Raw genomic sequence first — 15592 nt, 5'->3', positions numbered from 1 at the left:
CACACACACACACACACACACACACGCCATCTTCCACCCCATGCAGCCAAATGAAATACACAAAAGCAGCCGAGACACCACTCACTCATGAGACACACAAGTGCACACAGGCGCTCAGACAGACCAACATGCCATCACCCGCACAGATGGACACACAACAGCCTGGGGCACAAAGCCCCCTGGGTGTGCAGCTCACTCAACTCAACACACACACACACACACACACACACACACACATACATGCACACACAGGGGATCTGCTCACTTGGGCACTCACTTCCCCAGAGGACTGTGCACACACACATCACTGCCTGACACATCTCAGGGCTCCCTCCTGTGGCTCAGTTCCAATCCCAGCAACTTCAGATCCTCCAGCCCTGCTGTGAGCATCTGCCTCCCTCCTCTCCCCTTCATGCTGGTGCCCCAGTCCAGCTGCTGATTCCTGACCAACTCAGCTGTCTCCTGCCTGGCATAGGGTTGGCTCATCCTGCTTCAGAAACAACAGAGAGCTTCTCTTCCTCTTCTCCTCCATCCCTGCCCTGCTGGGTTTCCCCTTCTACACCCCTCCTGACTCCCCTCCTCCAGGCAGCCTTCCCTGATGAACTCTCTGGCTCCTATTCTGAAATTGCCCTTGTCCTATGTACCTGTGGCTGTGTGCTGAGCAAGTGTCACCAGGTTACTCTGTATAGGAGCGGGCAGGGAGAGGACTGTGAGCTCCCCAAGGGCAGGACCCCTGGACCCAATATTTCAGGCAAATGCCTGGCCTCCCCTGACTAGCACCAGGCTGGGCATGTTCCTGGGAACTCTGTTACCTGGTTGTAACAAACACACAGAAAAATGACACCAGGGCTCCAGCAGCCACCAGGAAGGTCCCTGTCTGTCACAGGCTGCAAGTGTCACCTTCTCAATGATCTTCAGAACCATGCAGGAGTAGGCATGACCTCCACTCTGTCTTCCCACATCCAACTGCTTTTCCCCTGGAAAAGGGGTTTCCCAGCAGGGTCCTCACCACCTTCCCAGCCTCAGAGAACACTGGGCCTGCCCTAAAGGACACCCGTGTGCCCCTGGTGAGGAGGCTCAGAGTGGCCCTGCTGGCTGGGAAGGGATACCCACAGAGGAAGCCAGCATGAGCCAGCCTCCTGCAGGGGACACTGGCAGCACCACTGGGAAGAAGGTGGCAGGCAGGGGTCAGGCTCACTGTACTGAACCCAGGAGAGAGGGACAAGGTTACCCTGAGAAGCATGCATGACCAGCTCCCCACCTCACCCCAGGGTTGTGTCAGCCCAGCCCAGCTCCCTGGGGAGACAGGAGCTCTACTGGCCTCCCCCTTGCCCCTGATATGCTTCTCCACAGCCCTGCCTGCCCCTGTCCCACTCTCCTTTCTGCAGTGAGTGGTGCCCTCCCTCCCCCTTTCTCTCCTGCACCCCTGCCTTCAGCAGTATCCTTCTCCACCTCTGTCCTTCTGTGTCCTCTGTCCCTTTCTCTGCTCCCTTCCTCACTCTCAGTTTTCTCCCTCTGATCTCAGTCTGGACTCTGCCATTTCTTTTCCATCTCAGTCTGTCTCTAACCTGCATTTGGTTTCTGTCCCCCCTCTCTCCTACTGCTCAGAGCAGGGCTGCAGATGCAGGAATGCGGGGTCCCTTCAGCACCAGAGGACTCTGGATTTGTGACTAGAGCTCTGAACTGCTGGGTTCCTCACACACACATGCACACACACACACACACACACACACAGGAGCCTCTCTGTGCACATTTCTCTGGCTGTCTCCTCATCCTGGCCCCATGTCCATGGATCTGTCTCTGGGCTCTGGGTCCATGGCTTTCCCACCCCTGAACCTGGGTCCATCTCATGTCTGTGAGTCTGTCTCTACTATCTCTGGCTTCTGGGTGTCTCTCTGTGTCTGTCTTGGATCCTTAGCTCTGCTATCTGGATGCTCCTCTATTTCCCCTCCCCTGGCTCTGTCTCTGTCTCCCTGTCTCTCTGTTTGACTGACCATTGGGTCTATTAGACTCTGGGTCTATTAGACTCTCCAGGTCCATGGACCAACTCTATCTTGTTTTTCTCATCTTTGGTCTTGGCATGAATTTACTAGGCCTTTCTCTCCCTTTGCTGTGTCCATATCTCCCTTTCCCCGCTTCAATCCCTAACCGCCCCATGGACCCAGGAGTGGCCCGGCTCATTAGGGCATGGAGGGGATATGCCTGGCAGTCCTCTGTGTAAAACATAGATGGCTGACAGATGACTGCCACACTCTGCTCCTCACAGAACATTCTCCAGGACTCCGGATGCAGGTCTCCTCCCTGCCTGCTGCCTGGTCAGGCCTTGAGGCTTGGCCCTGACCTGCCCCAGTGCATCCACTGGGAGCCACGGGAAATTCTGGGAGGGTACTCCAGGTACCCTCAGTCAGCTATCTCTGTGTCTTGAGCATTCTGAGAGGAGGACTGAAGACAGGTGTTAAGCTCACTGGAGGTGCTTGCTAAGGGATGACAGGGAGCTAAGTGCACCACAGAGAGCCTGGGAGCTCTACCTCTGCATCCCACAGAAGTGCCCGAGCAATCCTTGCACCCCTCAGACAGGCATACATGGGGTGCCTAGGCTAGGGAGGAGCTGTGACAGGACTGCAAGTACAGGAAGGGAACAGAAAGTATGTGTGTCCCCCCCCCCCATAGCCTGTCATGGCACCTGTAACCCTTGCTTGCACCAAGAAGTTCTCCATAAAGTCACTGGCTCTTATTTCACCAGGTGTCTCAAAATAAGCCCCTAATCAGTGGAACGCAATCCCCTTCAATATTCCTTCCCACCCCCACCCCCACTGACTCACCCTTAGCCCTTCAGTATCTGCCCCAGGACAGTGTCCCCTGCCAAGCCTTCCCAGCACCTCAGTGATCATGGGACCCCAGCTCAAATCCCAGTCATCCCACCCCTTTCTCCTCCTTCATTACCTATTGTCCCTCCCTTGTCCTCTCCCCTCTCCTTGCCCATCCAATACAGCTTGGTCCCTCAGGGGGTCTTTCTAAAGACGGTCTCTCTAATGAGCACTGAGCATTAGAAGGGGAGGGTCAAGCCAGCCTGGTGGGGGGAGGGGACTCCAGAGCTGGAGATAAGGAGTCCCTCCAGCATCCCTGGCTCCTCCCCCACTGGCTCCTGCCAATCCATCTCCTATGAGGCTGATGGACTGAGCTCAGATGCAAATTCACAGAAGCCTAGACTCATAATGCCCAGTCTGCTCCAGACCCATTGTCTCCAGGAGTGTTAGTAGCATTGCTGTCTTTCTTTCAAAAATCTCAGTGACCCTGGGAGCTGAGGTTGTAGATGGGGGCCAAGGGGAAGAGAATTGCTCTCTGGGCTCAATATCTTCATCTCAACCCATGTCTCTACCGCACATCCCCCAAATCACAACGTAACACTGGCTTTCTAATGTTGGCTCTTCCAGATTTAAGGAAACTTTCTCTTATGATATCTATGACCTACAGAAACATGATGAAGTATTGCTTTGTGAACAAATAAGAACATTTAACTTTCCTCTCTTACTGAACCGTCCAGATTCAGAATCTGTCAGTGAGCATTCTTTCCTTCGTGGCAATTGCTTTTAAGGAGTGATTTTAGTATCCCAGCCACTAACACGTTGTAGAACAACATGTTAAAGGTGACAATTGAATTATACAATTATTGGGGAGTCCTGATTATTGTTCAGTTGGTCAAGTAATCATATTCCCATGGGGTCCTGTTATTATCCCCATAGTGTGTCAAGCAAGAAGATTATCTGTCTATACATGAGATATTGGGGCAAATTCTCTAGGGTTACCTCAAATTGTCTAGCTAAGCAAACTACAAACATTCAAAGACAGTTAATCAGGACTAGAATTTAGCCACAAATGTGTGTTATGGAAACATAATTTTTCTCTCTAAAATCACCCCAATTTCCAAAGAGAACCAAATCAGAACTAAGTCATTTAAGAAAACAGCTCCAAATTTAACAGTTTCCCTACATATTTACATAAGCTCAGGAAGAATAGTGGCTGACCTTATAACTTTATAAACTTAGAACTTAAAGTTACTTTAAGTTTCCACCTATTAGAGAAGATGAGACAGAAAACACTTAGAACACTTTGTCAGTGCCTACCAGGTTCTTCCTGATGCCTGACCACCATGCTTCTTGCTCTGTCCAAACTCTACTCCCTCACAGATGCTGCCTTTCAATCTCATCTTCCCATTTCTTCTGGGTTGGAATCATAGTTAACAAAGGTTGAGGAAAAAGAGAAGTGAGATGGCCCAGAAAGATGGAATCATAGTTAATGAAGGTTGAAGAAAAAGAGAAGTGAGATGGCCCAGAAAGAAGAATTGATGAGGAAGGGGATAGGGAGAAATGAAGAGGAGGGGCAGGAGGGAGGGGAAAGCTGCAGGGGGAGAATCAAAGGATTGAAGAAGCAAGAGTAGATGGAGTGAAATGTATAGAACATTATCTCCAACTCCAGCAGGTGGTTATAGGAAGAAATAGGACTGGTGGGGAAGGAAAAAGAGGAAGAAGGGAGAGGAATGGGGAAGGATGCAGATAGCTTTTCTGTAGGAAAACAACAGGAGTTCAGGTGTGAGGGAGAAATGCCCAATACATTTACTGCTTTGCTGTGGCAGAGGCCATTCTGGAAGGGACTTGACTTGAAAGCATTCCTCTGAAAGAGATGGATCACAGGAGTAGCTGCTCCATGGAGAGTTGACAAGATAAACTCATGTGGTATGGAATGGAGGACCAGAGCAGTTATGAGCAGTCCAATTTTTATCTTCAGTCACATAGATTGTGATTGAAAAGGAATAACATACAAAAGAAAAGCAGTTAATGGAGACCGTGATTGTGACCGATTTTTCTCTTCTCTCTCATCCCCTAATCCAGTGAACTCAGAGACAATTGGATCTTCTTACTTCCTGTATGTCCCAGCCTCTCCTCCTCGATCTTTTGAACAAAGCTTCTTGGAAATGTCTGCCCATATTCACCCACATTCATGTCAGCTCTGGTACCATCATGTACCTTGGATTGCCCTGAACCACATGCCCTATCTTGTCTGTCTCAGAAGAGGGCCAGTAGTCCTGCTGCCCACTGAAGGAGAGACTCCAGAAAGGCATTTGGCTAGGAACTAGAGGATTAGTACAGCTCACAGATTATGAGCTCTACCCTGATGTAAATCTGGGTTTCCTGGGTTCAGGAGTCAGCTCCACCAATCCTTGCTTCCATGTGTCTTCTGGCCTCACTCTTCCTTTTCCTCTTCTAGACAGTGTTCATCCTTTTGTACTTCACTTCCTTGCACCCAAAGCATGAAGGCCCTGCCAGATCTAAAACTTACTTCAGCTCATCTCATGTGCTGGCCTTAGTGCAGATGTTAGCAGATGTATCTTCTGATTCTGGGTAAGGGAGGAGGTAAGATGGGAGAGGAGTAGGGGACCCCATTTCAACTGGTCCCCTGAATATAGCTGGATATCTATCAAACCATTTTGAAGAACCATGAGATCAGTCTGAGATGTAAGAATATATATCTGGAGGCCTACAAGCAGAAAAGAGACTACTTTTTGTAAGGTACAGCCTGTAGAGTCATGAATCTGTGGGGAGATATTGAAAGATAAACAGAAGGTGGAGGGAGCCTCCATAAGCTGGCTCCTAGAAAGTAATATAATACCAAAGCACAAAACCAGAACCCTTAGAAATCTGTCCTAGTGAGAGACATCCCTCTCTGAAAAGGGCTCTGGAAGGGAAAATACAGAATTGGAGCACTGTGGTCTCAGAATCTGATGAGGCACAGAGGGAATGAGGGTGCATTAACTGGGAGAGTTCCTAAGCAGTGGAGCCAGGAAATAGGTTATGGTCAGTGAACCCAGGGGGTTCTCAGTTCAGATTGCCATAAACCATGAGCTCGGCTGGTCAGCAATTGGTCCTTTCTTGGACAGCCTATAAAGGACAGGAACCTGGAATGAAACAGCTGTGCCTGGGACTGGGCAAAACTCACAAGGCAGTAGTGGCCCAGAAAGGACATTAAGGCATCACCCAGACATGACCCAGGAACTTCAGGTTTTCCCATGAGCCTGCAGCTGCTTGTGCTTTTAGAATCACAAAGGTTGGTGGCACTCCTGAGTCCATGGGACTACCCTGAGGGAGTTTCAGTGTGCACACATGGCAGGAGGCTGTGGTTTATGTCACATACAGAAATGGAGACTGTTTGTCCCAGAGGGTTTATTAAAGAGGGCGGACTGTGGTCTTTCTGTTCTGGGCCAGAGGTTTGGGCACAGCCATTTTTGCTCTGAGGCATGGAAAGCCTCCAGGTAACAAAACCCACACAGAGGACCAGTTTGCACTGAGCCTATCCCCCTGATGGAGTGGAACAATATCACCCAAGCAGGGAAACCTGAGAAACAGCACAGAACACTCCTCCCCCAAAAGACAGACTAGAAAAACAGGTGGACAACAAGTGTATGGATCCCACAAGACTATAAAATTCCAACACCAGAGAATGAAATATATTGAGTTCCAGGTATTGCCTCATGATTCATTTATTGTTCAGATAAAATGTTCCTTTTCTTTTTTTATACTTTTTCTCTCTTGCTCTTTTTTTTTTTTTACCTTTGTCCCAATTCAACTAGATACTTGCTGTAAGGTTTTACAGGGAAGATACACATGACACCAGGCGAGATACACACAACACCAGGCGAGATAGGTGCAAGGCAAGGTTTATTAAAGGCAAGGTTTATTAAAGGCACCTTCAGGTGAGGTTCTGAGACTCAGGAGAGGAGAGTCGGGGAAGTCGCACCTGGGAAGGGGTTAAGTGAGCTTTTATTGGGCCAGGGCAGGGTGGGGGCTCATAACCATATTTGGTAAGGTTAGAGGTTGGGGGTTGGAAAGTTCCAGAGTGGCTGGGATTTTCTTGCTTAAATTTCGGTTTACTCAAGGTGACATGTACTTGACAGATGTCCTTCTGGTGGGAAAGTCCTGGGTAGGGGAAGATGGCGGCCTGGCAGCCATTTTATTATTCCACCTGCATTCTCAGGGCCGCCGACCTAACACTTACTATACCAATTTATATTTCATAGTTGCTTCCTATTTTATTTTATTCTTGTGTTTCATTTTGGCTTTGGTTGTTTTTCTGTGTTGGCTTCTGACCACTCCAGATTTTTCTAGGGTGCATTTTGCTTTGGTTGTGTTGACTCTGTTCATTTGCCCACACATCTTTCTCTAGGCAGAATGACTGCAAAGTTGATCTAAAAAACAAAACAAAGAAAAAAAAACACAAAAAACAGAGGCAATGTTCTCTTCCACAGAGCTAATCAATATGGATATAAGATGTCAGAGACAGAATTCAGAATATAAATTATAAAGTTAATAGCTAGGCTTGAAAAAAGCATAAATGACAATATAGAATCTCTAAGGGCAGAAATGAGATCTAATCAGTTCTAACTTAAAAATGCTATCAGTGAGATGCAGTCTAAACTGGATACTCTAACAGATAAGATAACAGATAAGGTCAATGAAGCAGAAGAGAGAATAAGAGATCTAGAAGACAAGCTGATGGAAAGTAAGGAAGTTGAGGAAAACAGAGACAGACAACTAATAACCCTTGAAAAAAGGCTTGGGGAGATTCAGGATGCATGAAGCATTCCAATGTCAGAATTACTGGGATCCCCAAGGGGGTGGAGAGAGAGAGAGGACTAGAAAGTATATTTAAGAAAATCATAGGTGAGAACTTCCCTAATCAGGGGAGGAAAGAAGCATTCGTGTCCAAGAGGTAGAGAGGACCCCTGCAAAATTGATTAAAAAAAATAGATCAACATCCCAATGTGTAATATTGAAACTTGAACATCTTAGAGCCAAAGAAACTATCCTGAGAGCAGCTAGGTTAGAAGAGATTCCTTATATGGAGGGAAGAACATCAGAATAACATTAGACCTGTTCCACAGAAACGTGGCAAGCCAGAAAGGGCTGGCAAGACATACTCAGGGTACTAAATGTAAAGAGCATGCAGCCAAGAATACCTTATCCAGCAAGGCTGTCATTCAGAACAGATGGAGAGGTAAAGAGCATCCAGGAAATGCAGAAACTAAAAGAATATGTGAGCACCAGACAACCCTGCAAGAAATATTAAGGGGGATTATGTAAGTAAAGAGACCTTTCCCCCAAGAGTAATATACTCAAGAAAGTAACAGAGACAAGCTACAGAAATAGGGACCTTACAGGCAGTACAATGGCACCAAATTCATATCTTTCAATAATTACTCTGAACATAAATAGGCTGAATGTTCCAAAAGACACTGGATAAAAAAGTAGGAGCCATCCATATACTGTCTACAAGAGACTCAGTTTGAACCTAAATACAGCACCAGATTGAAAGTGAGGAGATGGAGAAACACTTACCACATTAATGGGCCTCCAAAGAAAGCTGGGATAGCAATCCTCCCATCAGAAAAATTAGATTTTAAACCCAGACTGTAGTAAGAGATGTAGAAGGACACTATATCATACTCAAAGGGTGTATCCAACAAGAAGATCAAACAATTGTAATACTTATGCCCTCAACATGGGAGTAGCCAATTATAGAAACCCAATTAATAACCAAAATAAAGAAACATATTGATAATAATACATTATAGTAGGAACTTTTAACACTCCACTCACAATGGACCAATTGTCTAAGCAAAAGATCAACAAAGAAACTCGAAATTTGAATGACACACTGGACCAAATGGACTTTGTAGATATATACAGAACATTCTATGCTAAAACAACAGAATACTCATTCTTCTCAAGTACACATGGAACTTTCTCCAGAATAGATCACATGCTGGGTCACAAATCAGGTCTCAACGGATACCAAAAGGCTGAGATTATTTTCTGCATATTCTCAGACCACAGTGCTTTGAAACTGAAACTCAATCACAGGAGGAAGTTTGGAAGGAACTCAAACACTCGGATGTTAAAGAACATCGTACTAAAGAATGAATGGGTCAACCAAGAAATTAAAGAAGAGCTTAAACAGTTCATTGAAACCAATGAAAATGAAAACACGTTGGTTCAAAACCTATGGGACACTGCATAGGCAGTCCTAAGAGAGATGTGCATAGCCATCCAAGCCTCTTTCAAAAATTAGAGAAATCCTAAATGCACAGGCTAATCTTACACCTAAAGGAACCTCGATAAAGAACAGCAAATAAAGCCTAAACCAAAGAGGAGAAGAGAAATAATAAAGGTTAGAGCAGAAATCAATGAAATAGAAACTAGAAGAACAGAACAGATTAATGAAGCTAGAAGCTGGTTCTTTGAAAGAATTATTAAGATTGATAAACCTCTGGCCAGACTTATCAAAAAGAAAAGAGAAAGGACCCAAATTAATAAAATCATGAATGAAATGGGAGAGATCATGACTAATACCAAGGAAATAGAGACAATTATTAGATCTTATTAACAGCAGCTACATGCCAACAAACTAGGAAATCTGGAAGAAATTGATGTATTCCTGGAAACTTATAAACTAAGACTGAGACCGCAAGAGACAATCTGAACAGACCAATAGCCATCAAGGAATCGGAGCAGTAATCAAAAAACTCCCAAAAAACAAGAGTCCAGGGTCTGATGAATTCTGGGGAGAATTCTACCAAATGTTTAAAGAAGAAGTAATACCTATTCTACTGAAGCTGTCTCAAAAAAATTTAAAAAGGAGAAAAAGAAAGAGAGAAAGAAAGAAAGAAAAGAGAAAGAGAAGGGAAACTTCCAGATTTGTTCTATGAGGACAGTATTACCCTGATCCTAAAACCAGGGAAAGACCCCATCAAAAAGAAGAATTACAGACCAATATCCCTGATGAACATGGATGCCAAATACTCAACAAGATCCTAGCCAATAGTATCCAATAGTACATTAAAAGGATTATTCATCACGACCATGTGGGACTTATTCCTGGGCTGCAAGCATGGTTCAACATTCACAAATCAATCAACATGATAGAGAACATTAATAAAAGAAGAGACAAAAACCATATGATCCTGTTAATTGATGTAAAAAACATTTGACAAAATATAATGTCTTTTCTCGATTAAAACTCAAAATTTAGAAATATAGGGAATTTTCCTCAATATGATTAAAAAAAACCATCTATGAAAAGCCCACAGTGAATATCATTCTCAATGTGGAAAAACTGAGAGCTTCTCTCCTAAGGTGAAGAATATGACATGGGGGCCCACTTTCATCATTCTTGTTCAACATAGTACTAGAAGTCCTAGCCTCAGCAATCAGACAACAAAAAGAAATCAAAGGCATTTAAATTGGCAAAAAAGAATAGAGCCAAGGTATGTTTCAATGGGTGAATGGATAAAGAAAATGTGGTTCATATATACAATGGAATATTACTCAGACTTCAGAAAGGATGAATACCTACCATTTGCATCTACATGGACGGAACTGGAGGGGATTATGCTAAGTGAAATAAGTCAAGCAGAGGAGGACAATTATCATATGGTTTCACTCATATGTGGAACATTAAGGAATAGCACCGAGGACCACAGGGGATGGGAGCGAAAACTGAATGGGAAGAAATCAGAGGAAGGCAAAACATGAGAGACTCTTGGCTCTGGGAGAGAAAATGATGGTTACAGAGGGGAGATGGGTGGGGGGATGGGGCAGCTGGCTGATGGGTATTAAGGAGAGCACATGATGTGATGAGAACTGGGTGTTACCCATAACTGATGAATCATTGAACACTACATCAAAAACTAAAGATGTGGGGCACCTGGGTGGCTCAGAGGTTAAAGCCTCTGCCTTCCGCTCAGGTCATGATCCCAGGGTCCTGCGATGGAGCCCTACATCAAGCTCTCTGCTCAGCAGGGAGCCTGCTTCCTCCTCTCTCTCTGCCTGCCTCACTGCCTGTTTGTGTTCTCTGTCTGTCAAATAAATAAATAAAACCTTAAAAAAAAACTAATGATGTATTATATGTTGGCTAACTGAACATAACAATAAAAAATGGAAACAAAAAGAAGACATACCTCCTGCTTCAGGCATAGCAAGTAGCACAACTTGGATAAGGACTTGGCTGTCTGACCTCAAGGGCTATATCGGTACCACTACTCCAAAGGGCCTGTCCATCTCTGAGGATCAGAAATGTGACTTATGTGTAGCCTAGAATTACTGCCCCATTTCTTTTCCAATTCATCTGTCCCTATTTCATTTCCCACGTTGTCCCATAGTCATCCTCCTCCAGGAAGTATCTCTTGATCAATACCTCTCTCTCTCTCAGTTTCTACTCAGACCTTCCCTTCCAGAGTAATGATGCCTCAATCCCTATCCAGTTACTGATTCCTCCTATTTTATTTCATGTTTTCCCCATGTGGGGCGTAAATTCTCTCTCTCCCCAAAGAATCTTAGATGTTCTCACATGATTTTTGCACCACTCCCTCAAAGCATGAAAAAGACTAGGTAAGTATATGGGTAATCACGCCCCTAAAACGCTTACCTGCAACCACCTTCTTCCTATTGGGAAGATGAGAAATTCATCAGGTAAGAAAACATCTTCCCTCTCTCCCTCCTAGGGCAGGCCACATACAGATAAACAATAGAAAAGCACTGGCCATTCTATGCAAGCATAAAACCCTGACATCTTCAGATAGATGCATGTTGTGCCCACACTGGAACCAATCTCAATTTCAGGGATTCCCTGGAATGGGGTAGAACAGGTTGGGTCTTCTATCAATTACACTCTTTCTAGACCCTGCCCACAACCCATGGGAAGAGACAGAGCAGGACCAGGGGAAGTCATATGGAGCATTCTCCCCCCACGCCACCCCCCCAATGGCTATATTTTCCATAAGTTCTTGGAATGAGCAACACTGTTTTTACTGGATTTAGAGGAAATGTAGAACATACTCCTCCCCCTGAGCAAGATTCCACTGTGGTGGAACAGATAAAGATAATCACCAGAACTCAGGCATAGCCACACAAAGGAGAACTAGAAGTGCCTGGGTATAGTTCTAAATGTTGGCTATAGAGAGCTCTGGATGGAGAGAAATGTTGTTTGCCAAGGGAGTCTCCCAGAAGACAGTTTTAAAGGAACAGCACAGGGCTAGCCTGAAGGAAAGCAGAATTTTCTGTACCAAAGAAATGTGTAAGACTCAGGTCAATTTAACACAGATTTATTTAATGCCCCTTATGTGCCTGTCCCCCAGCTGGATGCTCTGGGAGAGTTAACAAGATACACTCTTCACCTATGATGTATAATCAGGAAAACAACAACAACAACAATAAGACAGATAACTGTGGTATTGTTTTTTATTTCATTTTACTGAGGTATAACTGACATATAAAATTGTAAGATATTTGAAGTGTATATTGTGGTGATTTGACAAACATATATATTCCAAAATGATTCATTCTGATTTCTCCAATGTAAAAGGATAAACGATGGTATTTTAATCTAAGCATTTCATTAAATGAAGGTAAGTGATCAAAGGTCACCTTTGTTTCCTTCCCTTTATCTTTACCTGTGGGGAGCTTCCAGTGGAACTTTGGTTTCCCAGGACCAGGAACATCAGCATCACCTGGGAACTTGTTAGAAGCTCAAGTTCTGGGCCGCACCCAGACTTCCTGAATTCCAAACACTGGGGATGGGAGCCCAGTAACCTGTGTTTTCATAAGCCCTCCAGGTGAGGTGACACCATCTGAAGGTTGAGCATCACCTAACAAAGAACTATTCCTGGCCTCTATCCACCCCTCCCTCTCTCACTTTGACTTTGATTAGTGGGTTGAAGAGATAAGACTGAACATTCCCAGTTCAGCCCCTTCCAGTTTTTGGTGATTTCTTTTCTTTTCTTTTTTTTAAAATCCAGAACCAACCTGCTCATAGGACACATGCAGTCCCACCTGTTCAAACAGAAGAAAAGCTAATAAAAGCAGTTTCTTTCCTGTGTTGTGAGGCAGGAGGTGCTCAGCACTCCTTGTGATGAGGAAGAATTCTGTCTAATTTAGTGATGCGGGATTACCAAGACAATTGTGCTGCAGATCTAAAGCTGAAGATGTAATCATCCGTCTCTATGTCATTATTATCAGTTGGTCCCAAACTACAGCTCCAGCAATGGGTTATAATGAAAAATGGGAAGGATGCAGGTTCATATCATGTGCACCAAAGAGACCTAGTTGAGAGAATAACAGGACAGAAGAACCAGAGGAAATCCTAGAATTTTTTAAGGAAACGGAACTTGAGAAATGATCAGTTGTGACCTCTCCTGTTACAGATAAATAAGCAGAGCATGGAAGGAACTGAGCAGCTTGCCCAAGGTCACATTGCTAGTTCGTGGTGGAAACAAGACCAGAACCCAAGACACATAGATCTCAGCATGCACTTTTTGAACAGGTGGACCAAAGCAGTGCTCAGAGAAAAGCTGGCTCCAGTCCACCTGTGCATTCTCTGTTGCCCCCTCACACAGCCAAGGCTCAAGCTACACAGTCTGCTCAGTGTGCTCTGAGCAGTGCTTCCATTTCCTGTGCTTTTCCTGATGTTGATTTCTCTGCTTGCAATCTCTCCCTGCCACACATGTGTGGTGAAATCCTATCCCTGAAGAGATGCTATTCCTCTACAAAGTCTTCTCTGATTTCACTAATCAACACTCACCCCATGTCAGTCACAAATGATCACCCTCCACTCTGAGTTCCCAAGACATTTGATTTGTATATTCCTTGTGACAACACTTTCTACTTTGTGTTACAGCTATGCTTTACCCTCATATTAGAATATAAGCTTCTTACAGTCCACAAAACAAAGAGGCAACCCACGGAATGGGAGAAGATAATCGCAAATGAGACTACAGACAAAGGGCTGATATCCAAGATCTATAAAGAACTCCTCAAACTCAACACACAAAAAAACAGATAATCACATCAAAAAATGGGCAGAAGACACGAGCAGACACTTCTCCAAAGAAGACACACAAATGACTAACAGAAACATGAATAAATGTTCATCATCACTAGCCATCAGGGAGATGCAGATCAAAACCATATTGAGATACCACCTTATACGTCAGAATGGCCAAAATTAATACAGTAAACAACATGAGGATGTGGAGAAAGGGGAACCCTCGTACACTATTGGTGGGAATACAAGCTGGTGCAGCCACTTTGGAAAACAGTGTGGAGATTCCTTAAGAAACAAAAAATAGAGCTATCTTATGACCTTGCAATTGCACTACTGGGTATTTACCCCAAAGATACAGATGTAATGAAAAGAAGGGCCATCTGTACCCCAATGTTCATAGCAGCAATGGTCACAGTTGCCAAACTGTGGAAAGAAACAAGATGCCCTTCAAGAGAAAAATGGATAAAGAAGATATAGTCCATATATCCAATGGAATATTATGCCTCCATCAGAAAAGATGAATACCCATCTTTTGTATCAACATGGATGGGACTGGAGGAGATTATGCTGAATGAAATAAGTCAATCAGAGAGAGTCAACTATCATATGGTTTCACTTACTTGTGGAGCATAAGGAATAACACAGAGGACACTGGGAGAAGGAGAGGAGAAATGAGTTGGAGGAATCAGAGCGGGGAGAGAAAACATGAGAGACTATGGACGGTGAGAAACAAACTGAGGGTTTTGGAGGGGAGGAGGGGATCCTGGTGGTATTAAGGAGGGCTTGTATTGCATGGAGCACTGGGTGTGGTGCATAAACAATGAATCTTGGAACACCGAAAAAATAAAGTTTAACAAAATACTAAAAAAAAGAAGGAAACTTAAAAAAGAATATAAGCTTCTTTTTTTAAAAAAGATTTTATTTATTTATTTAACAGACAAAAATCACAAGTAGGCAGAGAGACAGGCAGGGGGGGGGGGACAAGCTCCCTGCTGAGCAGAGAACCCTATGCTGGGCTTGATCCCAAGACCCTGAGAACATGACCCGAGCCTAAGGCAGAGGCTTAACTCACTGAGCCACCCAGGTGCCCCAGAATATAAGCTTGTTAAGGGAAGGGCATTGTTTTATCTTTTTTTTTTTAAGGAATTTATTGGTTCATTTGAGAGGTAGAGTGAGAGAGAGCACAAGGCAGGGAGGGGCAGAAGGAGAGGGAGGAGCTTATGTCCCCCAGCAGGGATCCCAATGCAGGGCTGGATCCCAGGACCCTGAAATCATGACCTCTGCCAAATGTACATGCTTAACCAACTGAGCCACCCAGGCTTCCCTTTATCTTTTTTTATTTTTTTTTCTGAAGTATAATGAACATACAGGGCTTTTATATTACTCAGGTGTACAATACAGTGACTCAACAATTCCACATATTTCTCAGTGTTCAAGATTAGTGTATTCTTAATTCCCTTTATTTAGATTACCCATTCCCCTACCCATCTCCTCTTTGGTAACCACCAGTTTGTTCCCTGTATTTAAGAGTCTAGGGTGTTTTTTTCTTTTTGTTTCATTTTGTTACTTATTTTCTTGTTTGTTTTGACTTTTTTCTTTTTATTTTTTTAATTATTAAATTCCACATAAAAGTGAAAACATATGGCATTTGTTTTTCCAGACCAACATATTTCAATTAACATTATACCCTCCCACTCCAGCCATGGTTTTACAAATGGCA

This window comes from Enhydra lutris, unplaced genomic scaffold (assembly GCF_002288905.1).
Source record: "Enhydra lutris kenyoni isolate GAN:26980312 unplaced genomic scaffold, ASM228890v2 scaffoldscaffold166, whole genome shotgun sequence".
Classification (NCBI taxonomy): Eukaryota; Metazoa; Chordata; class Mammalia; order Carnivora; family Mustelidae; genus Enhydra; species Enhydra lutris.
Note: the sequence above shows the minus strand (reverse complement) of the source record.